General features: G+C 41.7%; 1 long non-coding RNA gene across 2 annotated transcripts; it reads right to left on the bottom strand.

Moving 5' to 3' along the window:
• Window positions 1-4,902: 4,902 nt before the first annotated feature.
• LOC125508472 lies at window positions 4,903-9,604 on the bottom strand. 2 transcript variants are annotated; one of them, XR_007283519.1, is made up of 3 exons: window positions 9,157-9,604; window positions 5,703-6,078; window positions 4,903-5,613 (listed from the first exon to the last, which is right to left on the bottom strand). It is a non-coding gene; the product is annotated as an uncharacterized LOC125508472 (long non-coding RNA). The 2 variants fall into 2 exon arrangements; XR_007283518.1 differs by having other exon boundaries at window positions 4,903-6,078.
• Between the last annotated feature and the right edge of the window lie 848 nt (window positions 9,605-10,452).

Genomic DNA, 10,452 nt, shown 5'->3' with positions numbered 1-10,452 from the left:
ATGATGTCTTTCAAAATATCAACACTAAAGCAAGTTATCCCTAGCCCATTATGATCAATCATTGATCCATTCATGAAACACACTCGCATATTAGCTACACACAATGCTCAAGTACGATCATAGTGCCCCTTAGTTGGTGCTTTATAAGAGAAGATGGAGACTCAAGTAAAAATAAAAATTGCATAAAGTAAATAGAAAGGCCCTTCGCGGAGGGAAGTAGGGATTTGTAGAGGTGCCAGAGCTCAAAGCGAAAAAGATAGAGATAAAAACATTTTGGGAGGCATGCTTTTCCTGTCAACGAAAACGATTGAGTAGTTCCCAATATTTTCCATGCTAGATATATCATAGGTGGTTCCCAAACAGGAAATAAAGTTTATTCCTTTTTCCATCATACTTTCACTTTTCATGGCTAAGAGTATCCACGAGTGCCTTCCATACCAACACTTTCCAAGGAATTTATTATTTGACAACATAAAGTAAATTCATTTTTCATTTCGGGACTGGGCATCCCTAATACCTTTGTCGTACTCTCGTGCAATGACAAGTGAATAAACACTCATCTTGAGAATAACACATCTAGCATGGAAATATATTAGCCACCCCCTACCGATTCATGAGCGGTATGAGCACACAAAAGAGAAACTTATTTTGAAAATTAGAGATGACACATACAAATTTGCTTAGAATGGCAAAAGAATACCGCATATAGGTAGATATAGTGGACTCATGTGGCAAAAACTGTTTTAAAGGATTTTGGATGCACAAGTAGTGATCATACTTAGTGCAAATGAAGGCTAGCAAAAGATTGAGAAGCATCCAACCAAGAAACGAAAAATCTCATAAGCGAGCATTAAGCATAACTAACACTGAATAATTCACCACAAGTAGGACGTAATTTCATTGCATAACTATTGACTTTCGTGCTTGCATAGAGAATCACAAACCTTAACACCAATATTCTTACTAAATCATAATTACTCATCAACATGACTCATATATCACTATCATCATATCTCAAAACTATTACAAAGAATCAAGTTTATTTTGTCCAATGATCTTCATGAAAGTTTTTATTATATCCTCCTTGGATATCTATCACTTTGGGACTAATTTCATATGTTGCTTTTGATAGCTCAAACAAATCTAAGTGAAGAACATGAGCATAAAAATTTTCTTCTCTCAAAATAATTTAAGTGAAGCAAGAGAGAATTTCTTTAATTCTTTTTACTAACTCTCAAATAAATCTAAGTGAAGCATGAGAGCAATTCTTCAAAAATACTAAAGCACACCATGCTCAAAAAGATATAAGTGAAGCACTAGAGCAATTCCATAGCTCATAAAGATTTAAGTGAAGCATAGAGACAACAATTCTAACAAGTCATATCATAATTTTGGCTCTCTCAAATAGATGTGTCTAGCAAGTATTCATGACTTAAAAAGCAAAACAAGAAAAGACTCATATCATACAAGACGCTCCAAGTAAAACTCATAGTATGTGACGAATAAAAATATAGCTCTGAGTAAAATACCGATGGTCGTTAGAAGAAAGAGGGATGCCACTCGGGCATTCCCAAGCTTAGTTGCTTGCTTCTCTTTGGATAATAGCTTGGGATGCCATGGGCATCCCCAAGCTTAGGCTCTTCTTACTCCTTATTCCTTCATCCATCGCAATATCATTCAAAACTTGAAAACTTCAATCACACAAAACTCAACAAAACCTTCATGAGATCCATTAGTATAAGAAAGCAAATCACTACTATAAGTACTGCTACAAACCCATTTATATTTTATTTTTGCATTATATCTAATGAATTCCAACTGTTCTATGGAAAAAAACTCTTCAAAGGAAACCATAGAATCATCAAAACAAGCACACAACGCAAAGAAAACAGGATTTGTCAAAAACAGAACAGTCTGTAGGAATTTGGATATCTCGAATACTTCTCTTACTACAAAAATTCTGAAAAATTAGGACAACGTGAGAAATTTGTATATTAATCTTCTTCCAAACAAGCAGTATTTTATCACGCTTCGGTTAAAAATGAAAATTATTTTCATGAGCGCAAAAGTTTCTATTTTTCAGCAGGATCAAATCAACTATTACCCAACATGATCCTAAAGGCTTTACTTGGCACAAACACTAACTAAAACACAAAAAACACAATCATAACAGTAGCATAATAGTGCAAACACTCAAGAATAGAAAGAAAAATACGAAAATAAATTTTATTCATTGGGTAGCCTCCCAACAAGCGCTATAGTTTTACGCCCCTAGCTAGGCATAATGCGAAGGATCTAAGTATTGTCATCTTTGTTTCTAGATCCATATGATGCCCTCGTAATTGATTCATATGGTGGCTTAATTCTAGTTCTAGGGAAGTGTTCCATACCATTCCTTAGTGAAAATTTAAATTTAATATTGCCTTCTTTCATATCAATCACGGCACCAGTAGTACGTAAAAACGGTCTACTAAGAATAATTGGACAAGACGGATTGCAATCAATATCAAGAACAATAAAATCTATGGGCACACAATTCCTATTTGCAAGAATAAGAACATCATTAATTCTTTCCATAGGCTTTTTAATAGTGGAATCCGCCAAGTGCAAATTTAGAGAACACTCTTCAATATCGGTAAGACCAAGCACATCACATAAAGATTTCGGAATTGTAGAAACACTAGCGCCCAAATCACATAAAGCAAAACACTCATAATTTTTAATCTTGAATTTGATAGTAGGTTTCCGTTCACCATGCAATTTTCTAGGAATTGAAATCTCTAATTCCAACTTTTCTTCTAAAGCTTTCATCATAGCATCAACAATATGTTTAGTAAAAGCTTTATTTTGTTCATAAGCATGGGGTGAATTTATCATGAATTGCAACAAATAAATACAATCAATCAAAGAGCAACTATCATGATTAAAGTCTTCGTAATCCAAAAGAGTGGGCACATCACTAATTAAAGTTTTGACCTCTTCAAACCCACTTTTATCAATTTTCTTAACAAGATTTTCACCCTCCGAATTATCAGGACGCCTTCTAGCTAAAGTTGACTCTTCTTCAGTCCCTTTATTATCAATCTTAATTTTACTAAACAAAGAATCAATAGAAGGAACACCGATCATTTTAAGAACTTCATCACTTTTATGAAAGCAATCACTAGAAAACGCTTTTTCTAAAAAAATTCTTCTACCTCTAAGCATAGCGGTTCTTCTCTTACTTTCATCCATAGAAACATAAAGAGCCTTAATTGATTCCTCAACCTTAGGTACAAAAAATTTCATCTTGAGATTTTCTACATCATGAGAAATTCTATCAATACTTCTAGACATATCATCAATCTTATTCGGTTTTTCTTCTATTGTAGGATTGAAAGCTTTTTGAGTATTGATAAATTCTTTAATATTATTCTTCTATTATTATTATAAGAAGGATTGCCATAGGTATTACCACAATTATTAGAGGAATTACTAGGAAAAGGCCTAGGATTAAAATTATCTCTATAAGCATTGTTATTGAAATTGTTTCGCCAGATAAAATTCACATCTATGACATCACTATTTTGCTCAATCAAAGTAGACAAAGGCACGTCATTAAAATCTACTATATCATGAATGGTGCGCGTTGCCGCGCCCATGTATTAGGAATTTGGTATGAAATAGGTTTGCAATATTTTTGTAAAAACATGTAGTTTCTTTTATTTTTAAATAATTATTGTGCTGGTATGGGCCACATAATAGAATTTCCTTATTTGAGGCCCATTGTTAGCCCCTTGTCGTCTTAATTCTGATTTTTTTTGTGTTAGCTTGGTGATTAAAACCTTTTTAAAGTTGGATTTGGATTTAAAAAGGCTTTTCAGGAAGGCATCTTCAAGCCTTAAGCTTTAAGTACGATAGGAACAGCTGTAGGTTTTTTGGACTTAGTTATAAATTCATCGACCCTTCTGTTTCTAAATAGTGGAATTAAGTAGAGGTACGTTAGTACCTTACTTCCTCTCTATCTATAATATCCTTTGGTCTTTCTTGCTTGTTGTCGTCAGTGGTTACATTCTCCGTTGAAACTTCTTGTATTAAGTGATCTCGGTCATAGGTACGATTATATATTTTAAATTTGCTATAAATTTTCTCCCTTGAATTCTGCAATCTTTTGGAAGAAGATAATTAACTGATTGTATTTTTTTTTTTGCATATTGTCTATTGTCCGTGTGCTTTGTTTGTTTAAAAGTTACCGTAATCAAGTGTAAGTTGCTCCGTTGGCATTCGGGGCGATGTTTCTGTTGGACCAAATTTTGTTTGAGATTTTTTTATATACAAAATTACATTGTAAGATGGAGAGTTGGGGAGAGGAGAGGAACGTTGGTTTTTAGGTGCATAAATGCCAGCACTGAATGGGTAGTAAAACTGTTGGTGAAACACATCATTATTATGGAATCATTCCTATTCCTTAGGTATACTTCATGGCAATAATTATCCTCTCTTTATAAAGGGTAGGCCATTATCTTCTTTGCGTATCCATCACAGATTCATAGTACACTCAGTAGAAAGAGGTTACGACAATGCAATGCTGCATAGATGGTGTAACTGTTGCCATTACCTCTTTCTCAAATTGAGGTCATGCGGCCTGGCACTAACACTTGATGCAAATGGAAAGAAATATGGTTCACTTAAAAATGAAATAGATGTATACATGTTCAAATTTGTGCAAATATATGTGCGCATCAACCAGAACATGTGTGATGATTGGAGGAAACTTCAGAAGAAGTGCCATTTGCAAAAAAAGGACCATTGGCCCTCTAGATAATACACCCATTAATTATGGAGTGCATAGCAGGGCTTCAGATAAGCAAAGTCAAGTTGGAAACTCAGTTGTACAACTAATTCAAATGGAAATTAAAAAAATGATTTTAAATTCAACTAAGAAAAATGTTTCTGTAACATGCTCGGCAAAGTAGAAGTTGCTCCACAACATTATCTCTAGATATGTGACCCATCCTTTACTGAACAAATACAAAACTGACCAAGAAAAAACCATAAAATAGTCAACATCAGTTTTAACAACAGGAAAAAGGGAACTCCACGCAGTTGAGCCTGACTGACCTGTCAAGTAGTATCTTCTTTTGTTCCTCAACTGTTATTTCAAATGACTCCGGATTTTCAGTTCCATTCCATAGATGACCTAGATTAAATCGAGATTAGCCAGAACATACAGATACGGGGAGCGCTTTGTCAGACTCTGCCAGAACACTTCGGGTAGGTACCACGAGCCAGAGATCTGCAAGATCCTCACCCTTGGCCTCAGTGACAGTGGCTGGAGGGATACGGGGAGCGCTTCTTTAAAGGTGGTGCCCAACAGCGACGGCGTCGCTGTAATCAATGGGGTCGCCAACTTTCTGGCCCTTTATGCCAGTGCCAAGTTCAAGGAGGTGTACGCACGCGACATAATGGTGTTTGACTTCAGCAACGAGGAGTGGCGGCCTCCGACAGCTTCCCTCCGAGGCCCAGTAAACTGCCACTAGATCAGCTTGGCCAAGTTGCAGGGCCATCTGGTCGCATGTCATGCCAATCGCCTCACCTCCTCTATTGAGTTGTGGTTCCCTGGTTGTTCCATTCCTGGCAACATGACAACGACATTAGTATATACGCATGACAAGATGATTTAGAGGCATGAGACAGAACAAAGAGATATGGAGCTCCAGTACCGTTTTCATGTTAATTTTGAACTTATGCTCGGAGAAAGTAAAGTTGAGAAAGGTTTCAGCTAAGAGCTTCATACCCTTGGTCCAATCGGTCTGCCATTTCGCTCAACTGCAAAGTTTTGGCTATATATATAGATGTAAAACCTGCAGCTTAAGACAGGAAACTCACATAACCCGCAAATCGACTGAGTAGCTAGTCAGCGCCTGCTGCATCAATTTCGGCTCCTTTGTGAAGTTAGTTCTATATTGATTGACTCCGGTATAGTCTGGTGAGCCCTTGACCACTTTAGCTTGATCAGGAGTGAACCTGGGCAACCTCTCTTTCACAAGGTCTTGCATTATCTGTGCGTATTGACCGTCTATTAGTGGATCAACAAACCTGTATCCAATGCAACCGTCAAGGCACATCCACTAATTGATCATATGTGAGTATTAATCTTTTATCTCAAAACTCTTTGCCAAAGCACATCCAGGAGGATTGTGTTGTGTTTGTGTCGAATATTTTGTACTAGTTGGGTTACGCTTGGACTTGGTGTTGTAGTGTGGGTAGGATACTTGTAGTGTCGGAGTCGGACACGTTGTACCCTTGGCCTCTTATATATGAGGAGGCACCCCACGTTGTAACCCATGACGACTAGATAGCGACAGGCTCGCAAGGGGGTGCCGGCGGCTTGTGCCGGCGCCCGGGTGGCCGGTGTTGCGGTATCTCGGGGAGGAGCGCCCGTAGTCATTGCCCCGGGGAGTAGGCGAGTTCGCCGAACCTCGTTAACAAATCTCGATGTCGTGCTCGTGTGATTGCTTGGTCCTCGGATGATCAACGGTATGCCTCGGATTTATTCTAACAAGTGGTATCATGAGCAAGGTTACGAAGAGGTTGTTGTGCGTTGATCGACGAGGCAGATTATCGTTGAGCTCGTTGCGGAGTTGTGTACCGCGGTCGACTTATTCGACGGGAACTCGACGAGATCGGAAAGCATCAAACGGTGGCAGCAGAAGCGGCTTGGATCGGAAGCGCGTGGAGCCGTGCAGCGATGGAAGTCCAAGGCGTGGACGCGCACGTGAGGGCCAGCTGGGCTAGCCTTGCCGACCAAGTCGGGCGCGGGCGTGCGGCCCAGGGACTCCAAAGGCGTGCGGCTGGAGCAAGGCGTGACGACACGGTCCAGCGCGTTGCATGCAGGCCAAGTTATATGAGATCTGTTTTGGAAACAAAAACGGGACCGAGTCCTGGAAGACCTCGCGTCATGTTGGATATGGAAACCTGCAGGTGCGCTAGTATAATTAGTCGCACGGACCGGGTAACCAGACGGGACAACGGCGAGGCAACAGATCAGATCCAATCGGCAGAAGAAAAAGGCCATCGCTGGTTGTGACATCCATCAGAATTAGCAAGGGCAAGGCAAAGCATGCGCTAGCATCAGGAAGTTGAGTCAAGACAGGAGCTGCTACACGTGAGGACCAGAAGGATTTTTTGGTTGGAATTGCTAGTAGTACGTGGAAGACCGGAGGTTCTGTTCGTGTACTTGGGGCATCGCGTGCAAAGCTCGGATAATTTTTCACAGGGTCAGCCGTATAAAGAATCATGGCACCAACGGGTACCAGGTTTGAGGTGGAGAAGTTCAACGGAACTGGAAGCTTTGGGTTATGGCAGACAAGGGTGAAAGATTTGTTGGCACAACAGGGATGCTTGAAGGCGTTGTTGCAGGAAGCCAAGCCAGCTAAGATGGAGGCGGATGACTGGGAGGAGTTACAGTTGAAAGCAGCCGGAACTATACGGTTGTGTCTGTCGGACCAGGTTATTTATCATGTGATGGATGAGAATTCGCCAAAGAAGATCTGGGAGAAGCTGGAAAGTCAGTTTATGTCCAAGACTGCGACGACCAAGGTGTATCTGAAGCAAAAGTTGTATGGGATGAGGATGCAGGAGGGGTCTGATCTTGTGGAGTATATGAATGCCTTTAATCAAGTCGTGACGGATCTAGCACGCTTGGGTGCGACGGTTGACGACGAGGATAGGGCAATTGTGCTTCTTTGTTCATTGCCATCATCCTATGACCATTTGATCACTACTTTGACGCACGGCAAGGAGACCGTCAAGAATGAGGATATTACTGCGGCATTGCTATCTTATGATATGAGAAAGAAGAACGCGGTGGAAGTCTCTCATGGTGAAGGTTTGCTAGTCAAGGGTGAGCAGTGGCGGAAGGGATATGAGGCTGGGAAGAACAAGAAAAAGAAAAAGAATATACAGTGTCACAAGTGTAAGCAGTGGGGACATATGAGAAAGGACTGTCCAGAACTCAATGGTGGGGCCAGTGCTAATAAGGCAACCCATGGTGATGACTCAGACAGCAGTAGTGATGTTCTCATAGTATCAAACAGGCGGTCAACCAAAGGTGAAGCGTGGATGTTGGATTCAGCTTGCTCTTTTCATGCAACACCCAACAGGGAGTGGTTCTCTCCGTACAAGTCTGGTGAGTTTGGTTTAGCCTATGTGGGCGATGACACAGGTTATCGTGTTGCTGGAGTAGGTGACATCAAAAACGGAGTTGAGCGGGTGCTTCGGGGAGTCAGGCATGTGCCCGGGCTAAGGAGGAATCTAATTTCGCTTGGTGTTCTTCATGATGGTGGTATGGTATTCCGTTGTGATCGGGATAGGAAGACTATGAGAATCATGGAAGATGAGGTGACCGTGATGATTGGAGGGAGGACGGCTTCGCATCTTTATAAGCTGCAAGGGAGCACTATTGCAGGTGGAGTCACGGAGACTGGAGTTGCGGGAGTAGCAGCGGGGTCTCACGGCGGCGGCGGGTCTGGGGCAGACTCGTCGAGTAGCTCTCAGTAAGCTATAAAGAAGACAACACAAGTCCGGAGTACATGGAAGTTTGACGCATGGACAAATTCAAGGTGGTGAAGAATATTCGCCAAGGTGGAGTTTGTTGTGTTTGTGTCGAATATTTTGTACTAGTTGGGTTACGCTTGGACTTGGTGTTGTAGTGTGGGTAGGATACTTGTAGTGTCGGAGTCGGACACGTTGTACCCTTGGCCTCTTATATATGAGGAGGCACCCCACGTTGTAACCCATGACGACTAGATAGCGACAGGCTCGCAAGGGGGTGCCGGCGGCTTGTGCCGGCGCCCGGGTGGCCGGTGTTGCGGTATCTCGGGGAGGAGCGCCCGTAGTCATTGCCCCGGGGAGTAGGCGAGTTCGCCGAACCTCGTTAACAAATCTCGATGTCGTGCTTGTGTGATTGCTTGGTCCTCGGATGATCAACGGTATGCCTCGGATTTATTCTAACAGATTGAATCAATCACTGCAGATCCGTGAATAGAAAGTAGCACTTGTCCTGAGTTTAGTGTATTTTAGTCTCCAAAATTCAGCATCAGACATAAATGGTAGGCGCTGCATGTATAAATAAAATGCAGAGAAAACATCGGGGGTTGGGATGAGCATACGGACCTTGCCGCCACTGTAGGCTATGGAGGTGAGCTGCTGCTTGATTCCTGCCGTCTAGTTGCTGGATTCCATTTCAAAAAGGCAACATAGTTTAAGATCGCTCACGCAGGAATCATCGCACATGTATCCGATCCGTTCGAAGAGAGCCAGAACCAAAGTTCGAGGGGCCGGCTTTCGCCACCAAGAATGCAGAGGAGAGATGGGGAAGCGCTTGGTGAGGGAAGGCATTGACGATGGGACGGTGGATGGCCTGGATGTGGCGGGATCCAGGCTCATTGTCGAGAATACGGCCGCGGCGCCGTCGATTGGGGCGCGACGGGGATCCAGTCGGCGGTGGTGGGGGTCTGCCACAAGACGGACAAGGGCGCAGAGGCATAGGCGGCGATAGCGGTGTGCAGGGAAGGGAGGAGAGGAGATGTCGTCGTGTGCGGCGGCGGGGAGAGGAACGGGCGGCGTGAGCAACGACGAGTCTCAGTGCTCGTTCGCTGGTTTTTATATTCTGCAACATTGAAGCGGGCTTTGCTGCCTTGGGCCGAGTATGAAGACGGGCCCAATTAATCACAGGGCTCGAAAATAGCTATGGAAATAGCTGCCCTCACGACTTCAGGCCCAGTTCCCAGCAAACATCGCGTATCGCGTTTACTTTAGATCTGATGATCAATAATGTTTAACCAACGAAATCTAACGGTCAAAAACGTCTAATCCCTGAGATTGCAGGGATTAGGTGCAGTTTTACTGTTCTTAATAAGAGTATTTTTATTAGCAACCAATTTTATAAGAGCATTAACTTTTTCACTCAAAGAAGAAATTTCTTCAACTGAATTAACTTTTTTACTAATAGGAGATCTTTCGGTATGCCATTGCGAATAATTTGCCATAATATTATCAAGCAATTTGGTGGCTTCACCCAAAGTAATTTTCATAAAAGTACCAACCGCGGCGGAATCTAAAAGATTACGAGAAACAAAATTCAACCCCGCATAAAAATTTTGTATGATCATCCAAAGATTTAACCCATGAGTTGGGCAATTCCTTAGCATCAATTTCATCCTTTCCCAAGATTGTGCAACATGCTCATGTTCAAGTTTCTTGAAATTTATGATCTGTGTTCTAAGGGAAATAATTTTCGCGGGCGGAAAATACTTAGTAATAAAGGCATCTTTGCACTTATCCCAAGAATCGATACTATTGCGAGGCAAAGAAGAAAACCAAATTTTTGCACGATCTCGCAAAGAAAACGGAAATAATTTCAGCTTCACAATATCATTGTCCACGTCTTTTTTCTTTTGCATATCGCAT

This window comes from Triticum urartu, chromosome 5, assembly GCF_003073215.2.
Source record: "Triticum urartu cultivar G1812 chromosome 5, Tu2.1, whole genome shotgun sequence".
Classification (NCBI taxonomy): Eukaryota; Viridiplantae; Streptophyta; class Magnoliopsida; order Poales; family Poaceae; genus Triticum; species Triticum urartu.
The sequence above is the reverse complement of the archived record's forward strand: the minus strand, read 5'-3'. Positions and strand labels throughout refer to the sequence as shown.